The 23,669-nt window shown below is 38.2% G+C and overlaps 1 protein-coding gene across 22 annotated transcripts in view; it reads right to left on the bottom strand.

Moving 5' to 3' along the window:
• The window catches only part of R3HDM2 (R3H domain containing 2), a 160,173-nt gene that overhangs the window by 102,129 nt on the left and 34,375 nt on the right, over positions 1-23,669 (bottom strand). For 18 of the 22 annotated variants that reach the window (XM_070789408.1, XM_070789405.1, XM_070789412.1 and 15 more), the window contains one exon: positions 8,265-8,327. The exons of 1 other annotated variant lie outside the window; for it this stretch is intronic. The gene's annotated coding sequence lies outside the window, so the exon portion shown is untranslated. Of the gene's footprint in view, positions 1-8,264; positions 8,333-23,669 lie in introns of all 22 variants that reach the window. 3 more of the 22 variants (XM_070789409.1, XM_070789406.1, XM_070789422.1) reach the window with 1 other exon arrangement.

Here is a 23,669-nt window from a genome sequence, read left to right as displayed (position 1 = left end):
CTTTTATCTCTTTGAATTTTATATAGGCAAGTGCAGTTTTGAAATTCAGAGCAAACTCTTTAAGAAACACTTGTATACATATTAGAACATCAAAAGCTCTGATATAAGCTCCAAAACTAATAATAAAGGTCAAAGGAGAATTACCCAGCTAGATGCACCTCAGCTTACAAAGCAGCTTTTTTAACCGGTTAACTCTACCCTTTAGATAAAAGAAAATGTGATTTAAAAAATATGGTTATTCTTTCAAGAAAAGGATGTAAGGATAAGAATAAAGATATTTGAAAATATCCAGAATCTAGCATTACATCCAAACAGAAACCTGAACAAGAAAGGATATATTATCACACACAAGCTGTCACAAAAATCTTTTCACATCATCATTGTGTTCTATGGTAGATGACCTATTTCTAGCTCTAAACCTGTATCTGATTGATTTGCAAACTTCTGAAAGGACCTGAGCTTCAAGAGATACTGAACAACATCAGAAGTATCTTTTGTCTGAGTTATATTTAGCCTCCATTCCCACCTCATGCCCACCCTTTTTAAAAAACAACCTGAGAAAGGAAGGCATTTTTGGACAGTAGTTAGTAACAATGGATGTTCCTAGTGTTATTGAAAATTCTGAGGGTGGGATGGGGATTTCACTTCTGACTAACTTGGAATAATAGGAATGATATTTATATTCCTGGCAGAAATAATAAAAAAAATCAGACAAATGTGCAAAACACTGGTGTTTAAGACACTGAACATCAGGCAATGAAGGACAATGATTCCTGAGAGATGAGGAAAAAATAAAGTAAGCTCTGTGTTATACTGCGTGCTCAGTCTATGTCTGACTCTTTGCAACCCTATGGACTGTAGCCAGTCAGGCTCCTCTGTCCAAGGGATTTTTCAGGAAGAATACTGGAGTGGGTTGCCATTTCCTACTGAAGTGAGACCTTCCCAAACCAGGGATCGATTTCGTGCCTTTTGGGACTCCTGTGTTGGCAGGCAGATTCTTTATCACTGAGCCACCTGGGAAGCCCCAACCAAGCTCTATATTACCTAAGTTTAATGCCTTGAGAGTTTCCAAGAAATATCCAAAGGAAGAAAGAGTCTAAGGGAAACCTAGGCATGTTCCTACAGGCTTCCTAAGTGGTGAACACAGGAGTGAGAGCCTGAGAGAGCACAGTCTAGAGTTAGAGTAAGCCACAGATTGGAGAAAAAAATCTGCAAACCACATAACCAACAAAAGACTTGTATACAGAATATATAAAGAATTCTCAAACTCAACAGTAAAGAAACAAACAAACAAAAAAAATGGGCAGTAGACATGAACAGACATATTGAAAATCAACCATTAGGGAAATACAAATTAAAACCATAATGAGATATCACTACACACCCATCATAATGGCTAAAATAAAAAATACTGTCAATACCAAATGCTGGCAAGGATGCAGAAAAACTGGATCACTGGTAGGAATATAATATGGCACAGCCACTCTGGAAGAAAGTAGAGCAGTTTCTTATGAAATGAAATACGCAGTTACCATGCTATTATTAAGCAACTGTAATTTGGACCTCTATTCCAGAAAAATAAAAACTTATACAAAAACATGCATATGAATATTTACATGCATATGAATGTATAGCCTTATTCACAATAGCCTGAAACTGAAGCCAACATAAAAATCTTTCAACACATGAATGTTTAAACAGACTTGGGATAGCCATACGACAGAACACTACTTAGCAACAGGAACTATTGATACACACAACTTTTTTGGATCTCAAGGAAATTATGCTGAGTAAGGGGAAAAAAAGGTCAATCTTAAAGGGTTACATGGCGTATGATTCCTTTTAAATAACATTCTGAGGACTTCCCTAGTGACACAGTGGGTAAGAATCTGCCTGCAAATGAAGGGGACACAGGTTTGATCCCTGCTTGGGGAAGATTCCACATGCCTCAAGAGTAACTAAGCCCATGCACCACAACTACTGAGCCTGCACTCTAGAGGCCGAGAGCCACAACAACTGAAGCCCATGTACTTAGAGCCTGTGCTCTGCAGCGAGAGAAGCCACTGCAGTGAGAAGCCCACACACCACAATGACGAGTAGCCCCTGCTCACCACAACTCGAGAAAGCCCATGAGCAGCAACGAAGATGCAGCAAAGCCAAAAATAAATAATTAAAAAGCGGCAAATGCAAAAAACAAGTTTTGAGATGACAATATTATAGACATGGAGAACAGATTATTGGTTGTCAGGGTTACAGGTTTATGAGTGGGGTGGAGGGAGGTAGGGGTGGTTTTAAAAGGGCAACAAGGACTTCCCAGGTGGTCCAGGGGCTACACGACATTCCCAATGCAGAGGGCATGGGGAACTGGCTGGGGAACTAAGACCCCACATGCTGCATAGTGCAGCCAAAAAAAAGGGTAGGGGCAACAGGAAAAATTCTTGTGGGAATAAAACTGTTCTGTACTTTGACAAATTCACATGTGATGAAATTCCATAACAACTACATGCACACAAACATACACATGAGAATAGATCTAAAATGCTGATCAGGTATGAATAAACTCTGCAGACTATACCAATATCAATTTGCTAGCTTGCTATGGTCCTATAATTATGCAAACTGATACCACTAGGAGAAAATGCGTGAAAAACACATGGAACATGTGCAACTTCTTGTAAATTACATTTACTTCCTAATGAAAAGATAAATGACTAAGAAACAATGTAGACTATAGAATTAGTAAAGAAAGACATTTAGAAAATTATTATAACTATATATGCAAATATATTCTCCAAGCCAGGCTTCAACAGTACGTGAATCATGAACCTCCACATGGTCAAGCTGGATTTAGAAAAGGCAGAGGAACCAGAGATCAAATTGCCAACATCCGTTGGATCATTGAAAAAGCAAGAGAATTCCAGAAAAACATCTACTTCTGCTTTATTGACTACACCAAAGCCTTTGACTGTGTGGATCACAACAAACTGTGGAAAATTCTTCAAGAGATGGGAATACCAGACCACCTGACCTGCCTTCTGAGAAATCTGTATGCAGGTCACAAAGCAACAGTTAGAACTGGACATGGAACAGTAGACTGGTTTGAAATCAGGAAAGGAATATGTCAAGGCTGTGTATTGTCACCCTGCTTATTTAACTTATATGCAGAGTACATCATGAGAAATGCTGGACTGGAAGAAGCACAAGTTGGAATCAAGACTGCTGGGAGAAATACCAATAACTTCAGATATGCAGATGACATCACCCTTATGGCAGAAAGCGAAGAAAAACTAAAAGCCTCTTGATGAAAGTCAAAGAGGAGAATGAAAAAGTTGGCTTAAAACTCAACATTCAGAAAACTAAGATCATAGCATCCAGTCCCATCACTTCACCATAAATAGATGGCAAAAAAGTGGAAACAGTGACAGTTTATTTTTGGGGGCTCCAAAATCACTGCAGATGGTGACTGCAGCCATGAAATTAAAAGATGCCTGCTCCTTGGAAGAAAAGCTATGACCAACCTAGACAGCATATTAAAAAGTAGAGACATTACTTTACCAACAAAGGTCTGTCTAGTCAAAGCTATGGTTTTTCCAGTAGTAATGTATGGATGTGAGAGTTGGACTATAAAGAAAGCTGAGCGCCGAAGAATTGATGCTTTTGAACTGTGGTGTTCATGAAGACTCTTGAGAGTCCCTTGGACTGCAAGGAGATCAAACCAGTCAACCCTAAAGGAAATCGGTCCTGAATATTCATTGGAAGAACTGATGCTGAAGCTGAAACTCCAATACTTTGGCCACCTGATGCAAAGAACTGACTTACTGGAAAAGACCCTGATGCTGGGAAAATTGAAGGCAGGAGGAGAGGGGGACGACAGAGAATGAGATGGTTGGATGGTATCACCAACGTGATGGACATGAGTTTGAGTAGGCTCCAGGAGTTGGTGATGGATAGGGAAGCCTGGCATGCTGCAGTCCACGGGATCGCAAAGATTTGGACACAACTGAGAGCCATGAAATTAAAAGACGCTTACTCCTTGGAAGAAAAGTTATGACCAACCTAGACAGCATATTCAAAAGCAGAGACATTACTTTGCCAACAAAGGTCCTTCTAGTCAAGGCTATGGGTTTTCCAGTGGTCATGTATGGATGTGAGAGTTGGACTGTGAAGAAGGCTGAGCGCTGAAGAACTGATGTTTTTGAACTGTGGTGTTGGAGAACACTCTTGAGAGTCCCTTGGACTGCAAGGAGATCCAACCAGTCCATTCTGAAGGAGATCAGCCCTGGGATTTCTTTGGAAGGAATGATGCTAAAGCTGAAACTCCAGTACTTTGGCCACCTCATGTGAAGAGTTGACTCACTGGAAAAGACTCTGATGCTGGGAAGGATTGGGGGAAGGAGGAGAAGGGGACGAGAGAGGATGAGATGGCTGGATGGCATCACTGACTCGATGGATGTGAGTTTGAGTGAACTCTGGGAGTTGGTGATGGACAGGGAGGCCTGGCGTGCTGCGATTCATGGGGTCGCAAAGCATCGGACACAACTGAGTGACTGAACTGAACTGAACTGAACTCAGTGACTGCACTGATATATGCAAAAATCTAAAGAAAAAACTAAGCATGTTAGAAGAAGAAGTAAAAAAAAAATCTCTGATATATTAGAGATAAAACTACACTATGTAAGACTAACAGCAGATTAAAAATTTTAACAGAATACATTAGGAAAAAAACTTTTAAATAAGATCAAATAGGAAAGAGGGAGGGAAAAATTTTTTTTTTTAATTAAGAAAACTATGACTAAAAAAGTAAAGAAAAACTATGAGAACAATGTCTCACCAAAAATAGAATACTGAATGAAAGAAATTATAAAAAGGAACCACAAATGAAAATTTTGGAGTCGGAAATTACAATAATGGAAATTAAAAAATCAGTAGAGAGTTCAACAGGAGATCTGAGCAAGAAGAAATAATCAACAAACTTTAAGTTGGGTCAATTAGGCTAGATTTTGAGAAACAGAAAAAAAAATAAAGAAAAAGTAACAAAGTCTCAGCACAAAACATAACAATTCATTTTGGGAGTCCCATGACAGGAGAGAAAGGGAAAGAAATGATATTTAATGAAATAGTATCCAAATTTTTCTCAAATGTGATTTAAAACACTAAATCTGCATATCCAAGAAGTTCATCAGAAACCATGGAGGTCAGAAAGCAATGGGAAGATTTATTCAAAGCCCTAAAAGAAAAAGACTATCAAGCAAGAATTCTATATCCAGCAAAACCACTCTTCAAAATCAGAGAAGAAATTAAGACATTCCTAGATAAAAATGAAAGAACTCATCACCAGCAAATCTAGTCTATAAGAAATACCAAAGAGAGTCATTCAGCCTGAGATAAAAGGATACTAGGCAGTATCTCAAATCCAAACAAAAAACTTGAAAGTATTGGTAAAAGTAACTACATAGGTAAATATAAAACATAGTATAAATGCTTTGTATGTAACTCTTTGTCTATCTAATTTCAAAGAAAACCAAATAAAGCTATAATTATAAAACTGTGTTGATGGGCATGCAATATAAAAGGATATAATTTGCACATAATACCACAAAAGAGAAGGGAGGGAACAGAGCTGAACAGGCACAAAGTTTTGCACACAATTGTAATTGAGTTGGTATTAATTAAGATGTCACTGTTATAAATTAAGATGTCAACTGTAATCCTCAGAGCAATCCTAAGGAAATAGTTCAATTTCATTAAAAAAAAAAAAAAATCTGCAAAACCTCATACATAACATCCTACTTACAGATGGAATGCATTTATCCTAAGCTCAGTAACAAGATAAAGACATCCACTTTTGCACTGGAGGTTCTAGCTAGGACAGTAAGACATTAAGAAGAAAGAAATGGCACCCAGATTGGAAAAGGAGTAAAAACTATCTCGCAGATAACATGGTCTTGTATCTGGACAATCCTAAGGAATCCACTAAAAACTAGTAAACAAGTTTAGCAAGGTTCCAAGATACAAGGTCAATATAAAAAAATTGATTGCATTTTATACACAAGCAATGAACAACACACAAGTGAAGTTAAGGGAAAAAATTATTTACAGTAGTAAGAAAAATAAGATAAGCCAGGATAAGCCCAGCAGCCCCCTCCTTCCCCAAGCCAGGGTCCTTATTGCTCCGTGATGTCCAGGGTGGCCTGAGGCCTGTGCCAGGCAGAACCAGGACCCTTCGTTTCCAGGCTGGGAGACAGCAAAGGATGCTTGGGCTGAATCACATGGTGACAGTTCTTCAGGCATTTCTACCACAATATTGGAATTGGACACATTGGCCAAATAAAGTTGAAATTAAAAAAAAAAATGGTGGCTCAGCGGTAAAGGATCCGTCTGCCAATGCAGGAGACACAAGTTTGACCCCTGTTCCAGGAAGATGCCATATGCCATGGAGCAACTAAGGCTGTGCATCACAACTACTGAGGCTGTGCTCTAGAGCCCAGGAACTGAAAACTACTGAAGCCCACTTGCCCTAGAGAGCCCACGCTCCACAAAGGAAGCCACGGCAATGAGAAACCCAAGCATAGCAGCTAGAGAAAAGCCCGTGCAGCAACAAAGGCCCAGCAGAGCCAAAAATAAAAAAATTTTAAAAACAATACTTAGATATAAACTTAATCAACTCTGAATATTCACTAGAAGGACTGATGCTAAAGCTGAAGCTCCAATACTTTGGCCACTTGATGCAAAGAGCCAACTCATTGGATAAGACCCTAATGCTGGGAAAGATAGAAGGCAAAAGAAGGGGACAGCAGAAGATTAAATGGTCAGATAGCATCACTGACTCACTGGACATGAATCTGGGCAAATTCTGGAGCTAGTGAAGGACAGGGGATCCTGGCATGCTGCAGTCCATGGGGTTGCAAAGAGTCAGACATGACTGAAGCGACTTACCCTGATAATATATATATTTTGGAGAAGGAAATGGCAACCCACTCCGGTGTTCTTGCCTGGAGAATCCTGTGGACAGAGGAGCCTAGTGCGCTGCTGTCCATGGGGTTGCACAGAGTCGGACACAACTGAAGCATTGTGCACGCATGCATGTATGTTTTACATACCAAGGAATGTATGTTACTGTCAAGATGGTAACACTCCCAAAATTGATCTATAGATTCAAAGCATCCCTATCAAAATCCTAGCTGGCTTTTTTATTCATAAACTGACAAACTGATCCTAAAATTCATATGGAAATGCAAGGAACCTAGAACAAACAACATACTCTTAAAAAAAGAAAAAAATTGGAGGACTCAATTTCCGAAGTTCAACTAACTACACAAAGCTATAGTAATCAAAACAGTATTGTAGTGGAATAGCACTGAAATAATTGATAAGGCATTAATAAAGCGGTTTTACTTTCCCTTGCTGAGTGTACAGGCAACTCTTGGCAAAATTAAACAGAGAGAACCACTCAAAGTAGCATATACATTTGAATTTTTGTAAACGTAAAAACACTTCCATTAACCTATATTATAATTTCAGACATGTTCCATCTTTAATTTTGACAGATCTTCAGTTGGTACTGCTAGAAACTCTGTCAGTTCTGGCAAGTACACAATTAATGTGATCTGTAAATAAGCATTTAGATACACCAAAAAAAGCTCCTACAAGAAAACCTAATAAGGTTCCTTAAACTTGAAAACATCTGTGAATAGTACCCCAAGTGTGATAAAATCAATAAAAAAAGATTAGAATCTGTATTATCTCCTCTTAAGAATTCCCCAATTATAGATTTTTACCTTTTGTAGACATTTACTCAAAAAATATAAACTTTTTACCTACTTAAAAAAAAAAGTTTAAGAGCTTTAAGGTTAAAAATCCTAAACTGAATTTTTCTTTACCAAAAGATATTTTCACTGTTTTAAAGACAAACAGAAAGTATGATGTATTGAGCAATGGGGAAAAGTTATGGAGATGAGGGTGAACTACAGTCCATCAAAACCATTTTATATTCATATTTACGTCAGATAATGAATAACAACATCATCTAATCCAAGCTACTACATGTCTCACTTTAACTATTGCAGTAGCCTTTTTGCATTTTTTAATTAAAAAATAAAATTCAGATGAATTCAATCTTGATATACTGAGTCTCAATTTCTTCACCCATTATATGGGTACAATAACACTTCTAGGTTGTGTGAGGATTAAATGAGATCATGGGTAAGCACTTACTTTGTTGCCTGGCACATAAAAAGTGTTTCATAAATGTTAACTATTATTACCTGAATAAATGTTCAGCCTCCATGAGTTCAGTGCTGGAATGGTGTCACATATAAGTAACAAGTCTAACCTCAAAAAAAAAAAAAAAGATAAGTTAAAAGCAATATTTCAATCTGAGACTCTCAAAGAAAATAAAGAGATTTAAAAATCCATAGCAGCTTCTTAATATTTTCTCTCTCAATTCTTTTTGCTCACAATATTTCTTATAACCCTCACTTTGCCCTGAACCTCGGTATCTACCCTGATTTTAATTCACAATAAAACACTAGTCATTTGGTTCCTCCCCTGCTGCTGATCCCTTCTACTTATAAGCAGTTCTCAGTCCACTTTCTAATAAAGTCCACTTTCATCCAGTCTTATTCCTTGAACTTCTTCAGCTGTTTTTTTACCCATTATCCTTCTACAGAAGACAAATCTAGAAACTGACCTAGAAGAACAGCATCTGTCTTGGTACATGCGAAGCAAAAGTAGAGTGGCCAGAGAAAAAATTTTCTTCTCTGAGTAGAAATAATATCACAAACACAGAATTTAGCATCTCCTCACTCCAACTGCAATATTTATTATTATTGTTATTATAGGACTCTGAGGGCTGGTTGCTGCTGAATCCACTTTAGGAACCCAGGGTGCTGAGTGCCACCATCAGAACCCTTAATATGCTCAAGCCAGCCTGTCTCCAAAACCTAAGCCCTAAAAAACAAAAACAAACAAACAAAAAAACCTAAGCACTACTAAGTTCTATACAGTGAGGAGTATCTCCAATTCATCATTTTGTTTTATAACTCTATTTTATGAATATCACATCGCTAAGTCCACTTTCCCTGTATCTTACACAGATTTCCATGAAAAAGCTCTTCCAGTTTCCGTACAGTCCCTTCCCCTCAGACTTTTGGCATTCGATGTGTGGTGGTTTGGTTAGGATTGGGAGGCGTGACCGGAGGATACTGCCCTTCCCCTTTTCATCGCCAATCTTGGTCCTGAAACACTATCTGCACAGTGAATTTTTTCCCCACGAAATGTCTTGTTCTTCCTCATGCAAAGAAATTACTGGTTGCCTTTCCCTAAAGGCCCTCAAGACACGCCCAGATGTGTCTTATTCTTCAGTGAGCAAAGGAGATTCAAATTGAAGCCTTGCCACACCAAAAAGTCACTTTCCAACTCTGACTCAGAGAATCAAGAGCAACATAATTCAAAGCCCACACTAGTACTTATTGCTATGATGGTTTTCTTGCCCAAACTGTAATCTATCAAAATTAAAAATGAAATACTTTCTGAAAGAAGTTGAATTCCTTATAATTGCAATTTTTTAATAAAATGCAATAGAATCTGCCTGGAATACAGGAGACCAGGGTTTGATCCCTGGGTCTAGAAGATCCCTTGGAGAAGGGAATGATTACCCATTCCAGTATTCTTACCTGGAGAATTCTATGGACAGAGGAGCCTGGTGGGCTACAGTCCATGGGCTCACCAAGAGCAGGACACAACTGAGCAACTAACACTACACTAAGAGCCTCTCAACTGATCTTTCTACTTCTGCACTGGGCACTCTGTTATCTGTTCTTCCCAGAGAATCAAGAGTGATCTTTTTTTTTTTTAATTGAAGTATAGTTGATCTACAATGTGTTATGAGTGATCTTTTTAACATGTGTATCAGATCACTTAGCTTCCTTGTTCAACCAGTTTCCTTCCATTAATGGCTTTCCATCATCCAAAGCAAGGTCTACAGAGCCTTGTAAAACCTGGCCCTGCCTATTCTTGAACATACCAAACCACATACTCCCCATAAGTCCTTTGTATTTGTTGTTCCTCCTGCCCAGAACAGTAACCTTCCGTCAGGAAATGCTGGTTCTAACCCCACTTCAAATAATAGTTCATATGTCACTATGAAGAGATCTGACCACACAATTTAAAGTATCCTCTTACTCTCAATCACATCACCATATCAATTTTCTTCATAGCACTATACTCTCTAATTATCTTATTTCTTTATTTTCTTCTTTATCAAAGTTCTCAAGAAAATGTAAACTCTCTGAGGGCAGAAATCTCATGTGTCTTTTTCACATCTGTACCGCCAATGCCAAATAGTGTCTGACACACAATAAACACTGTAATAGTTTTCTAATAGTTTGATTCACTTACAAAGCCAAGTACTATCTCTGAGGTGTTCAGTTTTTTAAAACTTATTTCTACAGCCAAAAAACCAGCCAGGCTTCAAAACCCTATGTTCTCTTCATTCTAACAATCTGTCCTGTATTCTCAAAAAGCTCTCTTCCTTTCTGGAAGAGAGAACGTACCTCTGAAAGTAAAATTTGCACTCAAAAAATAGATGCAATCTTATCTGGCAACACAGTCCTCTAGGTCTGTGGGGTTCAGATCCAAAGTTCTCAGGCAGTAGCAAGTACCAAAAATCTGGCCACTAGTATTGCACTGAGGAAAAGCAGAACAACCAGGTTAATCTGAACCAAGTTGCAAATCCTTTAAGAGTATCATAATTGATAAGAGTTCTGTGAAGCACTCCTCACAGGAGTAGGGAGATTTAGTTTAGTCATCAGACTAGTGGCACATTCTAGAAAGCCTAAATAATGACCCTGTCACCAGAATAACAGATACTTTGTCCCAGCCTTCCAATCAGCTGCATTTAGCAACCAACATCCATCTTTTACAATAAAATGCCACCTCTGAGTTCCTATTCCTATCAAATTATCACTAGTTTGGGCAACAGATAAATCAGAAACTACAGTTAACAAATCTACTTGTCTGGGACCCAAGACAATTAATTAAACTTACTCAGAGAAACAGTCACCTGTTGCCTCTAGTCACCTAGAGACAAGTTTAAAAGATGCGAACAACTGTAACACTTGGGCAAATGAAAATGGCTATAATCTGAAGAACAGCCACACGTCACTTCCAATGGTGCATCTATACTGAAAGTGACCTTCCCCCTCCAAAATAAATAATGTTTAAAGTCAGCTGAATCTTGAACAAATACTCAGACTTTTCTTTAAAATAAGGGCTATGACAGCTACCTTAACGAGAGGCCCAATAAACTCAGGGCAAGGGGCTCATTGTGCTGACATTGTCACCTCATTTAGGACTTGAGCTGATTTATCCTGATGGGCTGACAGGTCACTGACATCTGCACCTTACCCAAAATTCTTACTGATTTCACATGTGAAAAACACTGTCCACTCAAGACAACTGCAATCCAGATACCTTCTCCTGATAGGGAACCTTTCCTTTCCTGACTTCAATGAGCACCATGGAAAAAAGTTGCCATTTCAGACCCACTTCAGGAACTCTGGATGACTAACAAGTAACTTCTGAATGACTGAATGGCTGGGAACAGAGATCATAAAAGGACTAGAATGTTAAACCTTAGCAATTACAAATAAAAGGATTTTTTTTTAAGATCAAAATCACCTGAAGAAAAAACTAATCTCTCCTGTATTAAGAGATATTTGGTACTACTAAGGTAATTTGAAAAGAAGTTACAAAGTCAAGACCTAAAAATATCTGGTCCTTCCCCACACCAAGAAATCACAGAAGAAATCCTTTAACCAAGTAAGCTTTGTTCTAACATGAACTTCAAGAAAAAGACAAGGCAAGGCAAGGTAATTTTTAAAAATCCACCAACTATCCACTTAACTTGAAGGAAGGAAGGGAGGTGAGAAAAGGAGGGAGAAAGAGCAAGAAGACAAAAGAAGAGGAACAAGGAAAAGGAATGCCCAGTGTTATAGGTTAAACATGGCCATAGATTATTTGCAGCAATTCCCATCAGGAAGTGGAGCTCAGGGACTTCTCTGGTAGTCCAGTGGCTAAGACTCTGCACTCCCAATGCAGGGAATCTGGGTTCAGTCCTGGTCAGGGAACTAGATTCCACATGCCACAACTAAAGATCTGGTATGCTGCAACAGAGTGAAGATCCTGTGTGCAATAACTATGACCCTGCACCTAAATATATATATATACACACACAAGTAACAAATGCTGAATAGGGTGTAGAGAAAAGGGAACCCTCCTACACTGTTGGTAGGAATGAAAATTGGTACAGTCACCACAGAAAAGAGTATGGACGTCCCTCAGAAAACTAAAAGTAGAATTACCAAATGATCCAGCAATCCTACTCCTGGCTATACACCTGGAAAAAACTGTAATCCAAAGAGACACATACACCCTTTTGTTCAAAGTAGCACTATTTACAAAAGCTAAGACACAGATACAACCTAAATGTCCATCGACACATGAATGGATAAATAAGATGTGGTATATATACATACACACACACACACACACACAATGAAATACTATTCAGCCATAAAAAAGAATGAAATAATACCATTTGAGGCAACATGGACCTAGAAATTATCACACTACGTGAAGTAAGCTGGAAAGACAAATACCATATGATATCACTTGTACGAGGAATCTAAAATATGGCACAATGGGGACTTCCCTCATAGTCCTTGATTAAGATTCTGCACCTCCAAAAAAAAAAGATTCTGCACCTCCAATGCAGGAGGTATGGGTTTGACCCCTAATCAGGGAAGATCCCACATGCAGCACAGCGTAGCCAAAAATTAAAATAACAACAACAAAAAGACACAATGAATTTATCTACAAAACAGAAATAGACTCACAGAGAACAGACTTATGGTTGTCAATGTCAGGGGGTGGGGGAGAGATAGATTGGGAGTTTGGGATTAGTAGATACAAACTATTATATACAGGATGATGGAAATTATATTCAGCATCTAGTAATAAATCATAATGGAAAAGAATATGAATAAGTGTATATATATATATATATATTTGTGTGTTTCTGTATAATGAATCACTTTGCTGTACAGCAGAAATTAATGCAACATTGTAAATCAACTATACCTCAATAAAATAAATTTTTTTTAAAAATTAGTGTTTTCATTAAAAAGTATATTATAAAAAAAATGGGCAGAAGAAGTGAATAGGTGATTTTCCAAAGAGGAAATAGAAATGGTCAACAGGCACAGGAGAAGATGCTCAACATCACTGGAAATGGAAATCAAAACCACAATGAGATACCACCTCACAGGATGGCTGTAAGAAAAAAGAACATTAATGACAAATGTCGGCAAGGATGAGGAGGAAAGGGAATCCTTGTACATCGTTGGCAGGAACATAAACTGGAGCAGCCACTGTGGAAAACAGTATGCAGGCTCCTCAAAAAGCTAAAAACAGAACTACCATGCTACTGCTGCTGCTAAGTCGCTTCAGTCGTGTCCGACTCTGTACATCCCCATAGATGGCAGTCCACCAGGCTCCCCCGTCCCTGGGATTCTCCAGGAAAGAACAATGGAGTCGGTTACCATTTTGCTCTCCAAAGCATGAAAGTGAAAAGTGAAAGTGATGTCGCTCTGTCGTTCCCGACTCTTAGCGACCCCATGGACTGCGGCCCACCAGGGTCCTCCATCCATGGGATTTTCCAGGCAAGAGTACTGGAGTGGGGTGCCATTACCATATGACCCAGCAATTCTACTGTGTGTGTATATACACACATACATGTAGGCACGTGTGCACACACACACACAGGAATATTACTCAGCCATAAAAAAGAACAAAATTTTGCCATTTGCAGCAACATGGGTGGACTTGAAGGGCATTATGCTAAATGAAATAAGACAAAGAGAGAAAGGCAAATACTATGTGATGTTACTTATATGTCAAATCTAAAAAATACAACAAACTAATGAACATAAAAAAGCAGACTTACAGATACAGAGAACAAATCAGTGGTTACTAGGGGGAGGGGTGGGGGGTGGGCACGAGCAGGCAACACAGGGGTGGGAGAGTGGGAGACAGAAACTCAGTTCAGTCCCTCAATCGTGTCTGACTCTTCGAACCCGTGAACCGCAGCACGCCAGGCCTCCCTGTCCATCACCAACTCCCGGAGTTCACCCAAACCCATGTCCATCGAGTCAGTAATGCCATCCAGCCATCTCATCCTGTCGTCCCCTTCTCCTCCTGTCCTCACTCTTTCCCAGCATCAGAGTCTTTTCAAATGAGTCAGCTCTTCGCATCATGTGGCCAAAGTATTGGAGTTTCAGCTTCAACATCAGTCCTTCCAATGAACACCCAGGACTGATCTCCTTTAGAATGGACTGGTTGGATCTCCTTGCAGTCCAAGGGACTCCCAAGAGTCTTCTCCAACACTACAGTTCAAAAGCATCCATTCTTCAGCGCTCAACTTTCTTTACAGTCCAACTCTCACATGCATACATGACCACTGGAAAAACCATAGCTTTGACTAGATGGACCTTTGTTGGCAATGTCTCTGCTTTTTAATACGCTGTCTAGGTTGGTCATAACTTTCCTTCCAAGGAGTAAGCATCTTTTAATTTCATGGCTGCAGTCACCATCTGCAGTGATTTTGGAGCCCAGAAAAATAAAGTCAGCCACTGTTTCCACTGTTTCTCCATCTATGTGCCATGAAGTGATGGGACCAGATGCATGATCTTAGTTTTCTGAACATTGAGCTTTAAGCCAACTTTTTCACTCTCCTCTTTCACTTTCATCAAGAGGCTCTTTAGTTCTTCTTCACTTTCTGGCATAAGGGTGGTGTCATCTGCATATCTGAGGTTATTGATATTTCTCCCAGCAATCTTGATTCCAGCTTGTGCTTCATCCAGCCCAGCGTTTCTCATGACAGCCTTGACGTATTCCTTATTAGGAACCAGTCTGTTGTTCCATGTCCAGTTCTAACTGTTGCTTCCTGACCTGCATACAGGTTTCTCAAGAGGCAGGTCAGGTGGTTGGTATTCCCAACTCTTTCAGAATTTTCCACGGTTTATTGTGATCCACACAGTCAAAGGCTTTGGCATAGTCAATAAAGCCAGAAATGATCCAGCGGATGTTTGTGATTTGATCTCTGGTTCCTTTGCCTTTTCTAAAACCAGCTTGAACAGCTGGAAGTTCACCGTTCACGTATTGCTGAAGTCTGGCTTGGAGAATTTTAAGCATTACTTTATTAGCATGTGAGATGAGTGCAATTGTGTGGTAGTTTGAGCATTTTTTGGCATTGTCTTTGGCAATGGAATGAAAACTGACCCCTTCCAGTCCTGTGGCCACTGCTGAGTTTTCCAAATTTGCTGGCATACTGAGTGCAGCACTTTAACAGCAGCATCTTTTAGGATTTGAAATAGCTCAACTGGAATTCCATCACCTCCACTAGCTTTGTTCGTAGTGATGCTAGGCCCACTTGACTTCACATTCCAGGATGTCTAGCTCTAGATGAGTGATCACATCATCATGATTATCAGGGTCATGAAGATCTTTTTTGTACAGTTCTTCTGTGTATTCTTGCCACCTCTTCTTAATATCTTCTGCTTCTGTTAGGTCCATACCATTTCTGTCCTTTATTGTGCCCATCTTTGCATGAAATGTTCCCTTGGTATCTCTAATTTTCTTGACGCGATCTCTAGTCTTTCCCACTCTATTGTTTTCCTCTATTTCTTTGCATTGATCGCTGAGGAAGGCTTTCTTATCTCTTCTTGCTCTTCTTTGGAACTCTGCATTTAGATGTTTATATCTTTCCTTTTCTCCTTTGCTTTTCGCTTCCCTTCTTTTCACAGCTATTTGTAAGGCCTTCTTAGACAGCCATTTTGCTTTTTTGCATTTCTTTGGTTATAAAATAGGCTATAAGGATGTATTGTACAATGCAGGGAATATAGCCAATATTTTAGTAACTGCAAGTGAAGTGCAATCTTTAATTAAAAATTATATATAAAAAATTAAAGTGTGTCATACAGTAATATGTAAGGAATTTACTATTTTTAATGAATTAATAAATATTTAAATGTTTCCTGAGTTTTAATTTCTAAATAGTAAATATTGGCAAATATAACCCACATAAATAAAAGTTCTTTGGAGTCTGTAATAATTTTTTAAAGAGTTAAAAAGTCAGACTAAGATTTGAGAACTGCTAATCTAGAATTTCCCCTGCCCCACTTGTCCTTCAAGGCTCTGCTCTTGCAGAAAGCCTTCCCTGATAGCTTAATCAGCTATAGTTGCTTATGAGAGCAAAGACTACGTTGGTTCAGAGGCACTCAGTTAACTGTGTTGAATGAACTAGGCTAAGCTGAATGCACACCAAATATACATGTGTGGAAACATTTCAAAGTGGTTATTTTATATGTATCCACCATGACTAAATCCTATCTCTCAAATCTCGAATCAACTACTGGTAGAAATGTAAACTTCATATATATTTAGAAGTCAATTTTACAATGTTTATAAAAACTGCAAAGTATATACCTTTAGAAAATTATCTTAATAATTATTACAAATATGCAAAATAACATATGTACAAAGTTATTCATGCAGCACTGTTTATAACTGAGAAAAAAGTCAAAATGCTTTTTTTTTTGAAGAGTTACAAGTCACTATGAAAAGAGTAGGGAAAATGCTTGCAAAAATGTATGTAACTTACTTAAATAAGAAACACACATAACTACTCCTGATTTGCCCCTGTGCTCAACTCTTCCCCTAAAAGTATCTTAAATTGTAGAGATTTGCCTTAAAAACCTTACTGATAACATAGCACAATAATAACCATAAATATTGTAAATGATAGAAACTTCATACACAGCCCATAATACTGTACAGATGCAAACAAGAATAAGGAAATTTTTGATGTTATGTTCTAAGTCTGAATCACAACAACACATACAACTTGATGTATGTGTAAGAAAAGTACAAGACAATCATTTTTTAAAAAAGGAAGAAAAGAACATAGACACATTTTCATGTATGTGTATATTTCATGCTTGTAAGTGCACAGGATACACAAAAACTGGTAACCCTAGTTGCCCCTGGAAAGAGGAAATGACTGGTTTATATGGTAGGAAAAAGAAGAAAATTTCACTCTACTTTTTTCTGTCAGTAGAACCTTATACCATATAAATGTGACACCAATTCAAAGAGCAAATCTAAAAATACGTAATTTTTCACATTAGGAATAACTTCTTATCTTTCTTTTTCCAGCCTCAGAAAATGTTAATCCCTAATGTCTTTTTAAAATTTTTTATTTTTTTCAAGTATAGTTGATTTACAATGTCATGTTCATTTCTACTGTATAGCAAAGTGGTTCAGTTATACACATACTATATATTTTTTCATAGTCTTTTCCCTTATGGTTTATCACAGGATATTGAATATAGTTCCCTGTGCTCTACAGTAGGACCTTGTTGTTTATCCATCACACACACACACACACACACACACACACACACACACGCACACACACACATTAGGCTGGTGCAAAAGTAATTGCAGCTTTGCACTGTTGAAATTTGTCATGATACTGGAATACATTCTTAAATAAATATGGTTATGTTATACATCATTTTAATGTGTATTTCTTGTTCTATGTTTTTTTTTTGCTGATGACATTACTTGTTGTTTGTTTTATATACACTTTAGATTATGGAAATGATGTTAGACAAAAAGAAAATTCAAGTGATTTTCTTATTCAAGTTCAAAAATGGGTTGTAAAAAGCAGAGGAGACAACCACAACATCAAAAACGCATTTGGCTCAGGAACTGCTAATGAACATATAGTGCAGTGGTGACTCAAGAAGTTTTACAAAGGAGACAAGAGCCTTGAAGATGAGGAGCATAGTGGTCGGTCATCGGAAGGTAATGACAACTGAGCACCATCATCAAAGCTGATCCTCTTAAAATTATATGAGAAGTTGCTAAAGAAGTCACCATCAACCATATGGAATTTGAAGCAAACTGGAAAGGTAAAAAGCTTAATAAGTGGGTACCTCATGAACTGATCAAAAATCAAAAAAATTGTCCTTTTGAATTGTCATCTTCTCTTATTCTAGGCAACAATGAACCATTTCTTGATTGGATCATGACGTGCAATGAAAAGTGGATTTTATATGACAATCATCAACAACCAGCTCAGTGAATGCACCAAGAAGCTCCAAAGCATTCCCAAAGCCAAACCTGAACCAAAAAAAAAGGTCATGGTCACTGTTTGGTGGTCTGCTGCCAATCTAATTCACTACAGCTTTCTGAATCCCAGCGAAATTGTTACATCTGATAAGTATGCTCAGCAAATCAGTAAGATGCACTGAAAACTACAATGCCTGCAGCTGCTATCAGTCAACAGAAAGGACCCAGTTCTTCTCCAGGACAACCAACGCTTCAGAAGTTGAATAAATTGGCTACGAAGTTTTGCCTCATCTGCCACGTTCACCTGACCAACCACCACTTCTTCAAGCATCTTAACAGCTTTCTGCAGGGGAAATGCTTCCACAACCAGCAGGAGGCAGAAAATACTTTCCAAGAGTTCGACGAATCCTGAAGCACAGATATTCACACTACAGGAATAAACAAACATTTTTCACTGGCAAAAATGTGTTGATTGAAAAATAAAATAAAAAAGTATGTTGATTTTAATGGTTCCTATCTTGATTAGTAAAGATGTACTTGTGTGTGTGCTAAGTTGCTTCAGTTGTGTCTGACTCTTTGAGCCTAGTTATATGTATTTAAAATTCATGGTCCAGCACGGCAATTACATTTGCACCAACCTAAAAATGAATGAAAGTGAAAGAGGAGAGTGAAAAAGTTGGCTTAAAGCTCAACATTCAGAAAACTAAGATCATGGGCATCTGGTCCCATCACTTCATGGCAAATAGATGGGGAAACAGTGGAAACAGTGTCAGACTTTATTTTTTTGGGTTCCAAAATCACTGCAGATGGCGATTGCAGCCATGAAATTAAAAGACGCTTACTCCTTGGAAGGAAAGTTATGACCAACCTAGATAGCATATTCTGGAGAAGGAAATGGCAACCCACTCCAGTGTTCTTGCTTGGAGAATCCCAGGGACAGGGAAGCCTGGTGGGCTACCGTCTATGGGGTTGCACAGAGTCGGACACGACTGAAGCGACTTAGCAGCAGCAGCAGCAGATAGCATATTGAAAAGCAGAGACATTACTTTGCCAACAAAGGTCCGTCTAGTCAAGGCTATGGTTTTTCCTGTGGTCATGTATGGATGTGAGAGTTGGACTGTGAAAAAGCTGAGCGCCGAAGAATTGATGCTTTTGAACTGTGATGTTGGAGAAGACTCTTGCGAGTAGCTTGGACTGCAAGAAGATCCAACCAGTCCATTCCAAAGGAGATCAGTCCTGGGTGTTCACTGGAAGGAATGATGCTAAAGCTGAAACTCCAGTACTTTGGCCACCTCATGCGAAGAGTTGACTCATTGGAAAAGACTCTGATGCTGGGAGGGATTGGGGGAAGGAGGAGAAGGGGACGACAGAGGATGAGATGGCTGGATGGCATCACTGACTCGATGGACGTGAGTTTGAGTGAACTCTGGGAGTTGGTGATGGACAGGGAGGCCTGGCGTGCTGCAATTCATGGGGTCGCAAAGCATCGGACACAATTGAGTGACTGAACTGAACTGAATAGTTTGCATCTGCTAATTTCAAACTCCCAATCTATCCTTCTCCCTGGCTCTTAGCAACCAGTCTGTTCTCTATGTCAACAAGTCTGTTTCTGTTTTGTAAACAGGTTCGTTTGTGCCATATTTTAGATTCTGCATATAAGTGATATAATAAGGTATTTCTCTTTCTGACTTTCTTCAATTAGTATGATAATCTCTAGTTGCATCCATGTTGCTGTAAATGGTGTTATTTTGTTCTTTTTATGGTTGAATAGTATTCCACTGTATATATGTACCACATCTTCCTTATCCATTCCTCTGTTGATGGACATTTAGGTTGTATTCATTGTTTTGGCTATTGTGAATAGTGCTGCTATGAACATGTAAGTGGTATCATATGGTATTTTTCTTTCTCTTTCTGACTTACTTCACACTGGAAAGAATGCAGAGAAAAGGGAACCCTTGGTACACTATTAGTGGAAATATAATTTGGAAGAGTCACTATGGAAAACAGTATGACGTTTCCTCAAAAAAACTAAAAATAGAAATACCAGAGGATCCAGCAATTCCATTCCAGGGCATATATCTGAAGAAAATGAAAATACTAATTCAAAAAGATACATGCACCCCAATATCCATGAAGCACTATTTACAATGGCCAAGATAAGGAAGCAACCAAGATGCTCGTGGCTTCTCTCAAAGCTGAGATGGTAAAGAATCTGCCTCTAATGCAGGAGACCCAGGTTCAATCCCTGGGTTGGGAAGACCCCCTGGAGAAGGAAATGGCAACCCATCCAGTATTCTTGCCTGGAGAATCCCCATGGACAGAGAACCCTGGTGGGTTACAGTCCACGGGGTTGCAGAGTGGGACATGAGTTAGCGACTAAACCACCACTACAACATGCTCATCAACCTATGAATGGATAAAGAAAATGTGAGACTGAGATACACACAAACACACACACACACAATACACAAAACATATTCCTCAGCCATAAAAAGGAATGAAATCCAGCCATCTGCAGCAATATGGATGGACCCAGAAAATTTTATGCTTAGTGAAATAGGTCAAACAGAGAAAGATAAATACTGTGTATCACTTATACGCAGAATCTAAAACATAATACAATAGGGGGCAAGGGAGGGTTGGATTGGGAAGTTGGGACTAGCAAATGCAAATTATTATATATAGAATGGATAAACAATGAGATCCTACTGTATAGCACAGGTAATTACATTCAGTATCTTATAAAAAACCATAATGAAAAAGAGTATGAAAAAGAATATATTTACATGTATAACTGAATTAGTTTGTTGCACACCAGAAACTAACAACAACAGAGTAAATCAACCACACTTTGATTAAAAGTAAATAAGTAAAAATTTTAAAGGAAAAATAAAGAAAAATTAGAATAATACAAATGAAAATACACACAAAAAAGCAACAGACTCACAGATATAAAACAACAAACTGCTAAGTCGCTTCAGTCGTGTCCGACTCTGTGAGACCCCAGAGACGGCAGCCCACCAGGCTCCGCCGTCCCTGGGATTCTCCAGGCAAGAACACTGGAGTGGGGTGCCATTTCCTTCTCCAGTGAAACAACAACAAACTAGTGGTTACCAGAGGTGAGAGGAAAGGGGTGTGGAGCAAATTAAGGGTATGGAGTTAAGAGATACAAACTACTACATATAAAATAGATAACCAACAAGGATATATTATATAGCACAGGAAATTAGAGGCACTATCTTATAATAACTTTTAACTGAGTATAATCTGTAAAAATACTGGCTCACTATGCTGTACACCTGAAACTAATAATATAGATCAACTATACTTCAATTTAAAAACAAGAAAAAAATATCCACTATGAAGGCTTTAAATTAATTGTGTTAAGTAGTTAACTAACGGTTCTGGGGAAGGGTCAGGGTCTTCACCTTTTACATTTTTTGAATTATTTAAATTTCTTATGATAATTACATTATTATTTTCACAATCTGAAAAATACAAATCTATAAGATTAAAGATACTGAACTTAAAAATCTATAGTCCTGTCTTTGAATTGGAAATACTGAAACAAACTTGTAATACACTTGCTTTCAAAAAGACAAAAACCTTATTTCCTAGCCTTCTTCACTAAAAACAGCAAGAAATAATGAACAATCCACGAGGTAATAGTGCCTCTTGCACCCAGACTGTGGCTTCTAAACACCATTTCCCAAAAAAGGGGCAATGGCTGTTACATGCCCATGAATGTAAATGAAAAAGAGGATCTCTGAATATCAGGTCAGACCAGAAAACAAAGAAACTAGGAGGATCACATGAAAAGAACACTGGAGGGAATTCCCTGGTGGTCCAGTGATTATGATTCCACTCTCACTGCCAAGGTCCCAGGTTCAGTCTACTAAGATCACACAAACTGTGCAGTGTAGCCAAAACGGAAAAGGTTTTTTTTTTTTAAAAAAAGGACACTGAAGCCAACTTAAAGAGGTTTCCATTTGCCATTATGAGTTAATCAATGAGACATCAATAACAAAAAAGAAATAAGACTGAAACACATCAATATATTTAAATTGATGAGTTCATAATGACAATTCAAAAAACTTAACAGTCACTAGCAGCAGCAGTGAACAAACTATTTTGAAAATAAAGATTCATTAATTAAAATGAAAATTCAAAGCAACTGTCTCACCTTTGCTGTATAAAATACACCTGAAAGTAACCAAGTAAATAATGAGGGAAGTATCCCTTTATAAAAGTATTCCAGGACTTCCCTAGTAGTCCAGTGGTTAAGAATCCGCCTGCCAATGCAGGGGACATGGGTTTGATCCCTGGTCCAGGAAGATTTCACATGCCGCAGAGCAACTAAGCCCATGTATCACAACTGTTGAAGCCCGCGCACCCTAGAGCCCGTGCTCTGCAACAAGAAGCCACCACAATGAGAAGCCTGCACGCCACGTCTAAAGAGAAGCTCCCACTCACTTCAACTGGAGAAAGCCCACACACAGCAATGAAGACCCAGAGTAGCCAAAAAGAAAACAAATAAATACTAAAAAATAAAACTGCTAAAAAAAATTCAAGCTAAAATAAATTTTAAAATAATACAAATTGAATATCATCATTTTATAACCACTAATGAAATTCAATAAAGGATGTAGACAAGGTTCAACAATGGCTGCTGACATCATGAAAATTAGACTCATAGACATCACACACTTCCTCCTAATGGAAGTACACTATAAAGTATTCTAGCCAAAAACACTGAATCTGATCAAATCCACTTTGTGGGAAATTAGTGGACAGATAACCAAGTTTCTTCAACAAATACACTAGGGGAAAAAAAAAGGAGAGGGGGAATTTTTCAGATTAAGTGATTTTTAAACATATATTGACCAACTACAAGATACAGACTTTATTTGACTAAACATACAAGCTGTTTAGAAAATATGATACAGTCAGGGAAATATGAACACCAAATATTTAATATTCAGGAATTACTATTTATTATTTTAGAAGTATAAATGGTATTGATATTATGTCTTTAAAGTCATTATTTAGGGGTATATACTGAAATATTCAGGGTGAAATCATACACCAGATTCTCTTCAAGACAGTCAGGAAAGGGGATAGGATTACAGACGAAGTAAGAGTAGCCACAAGCTAACAACTTCATATGGAAGTTCATTTAACTATTCCACTGCTTTCAAATGTTTGAAATTTTTCATAGTAAAGTTATTTAAATAAGCAACTCTCAGAAAAATATAAATATTTGAAATATAGCCACTGAAATGAAATAAATTTTATATACTTATCTTTTATTGAAGCCCAGTTCAATTCCTACCTCTATCCATACTTCCTACATTGATTTCTATCTTTTTTCTTTTATATTTGTTGGACGGAGGAGCCTGGTAGGCTGTGTAGTCTATGGGGTCGCTAGGAGTCAGACACAACTGAGCGACTTCACTTTCACTTTTCACTTT

The sequence above is a fragment of the Bos indicus genome, chromosome 5 (genome assembly GCF_029378745.1).
Source record: "Bos indicus isolate NIAB-ARS_2022 breed Sahiwal x Tharparkar chromosome 5, NIAB-ARS_B.indTharparkar_mat_pri_1.0, whole genome shotgun sequence".
Classification (NCBI taxonomy): Eukaryota; Metazoa; Chordata; class Mammalia; order Artiodactyla; family Bovidae; genus Bos; species Bos indicus.
Note: the sequence above shows the minus strand (reverse complement) of the source record. Positions and strands in the feature narration are given on the sequence as shown.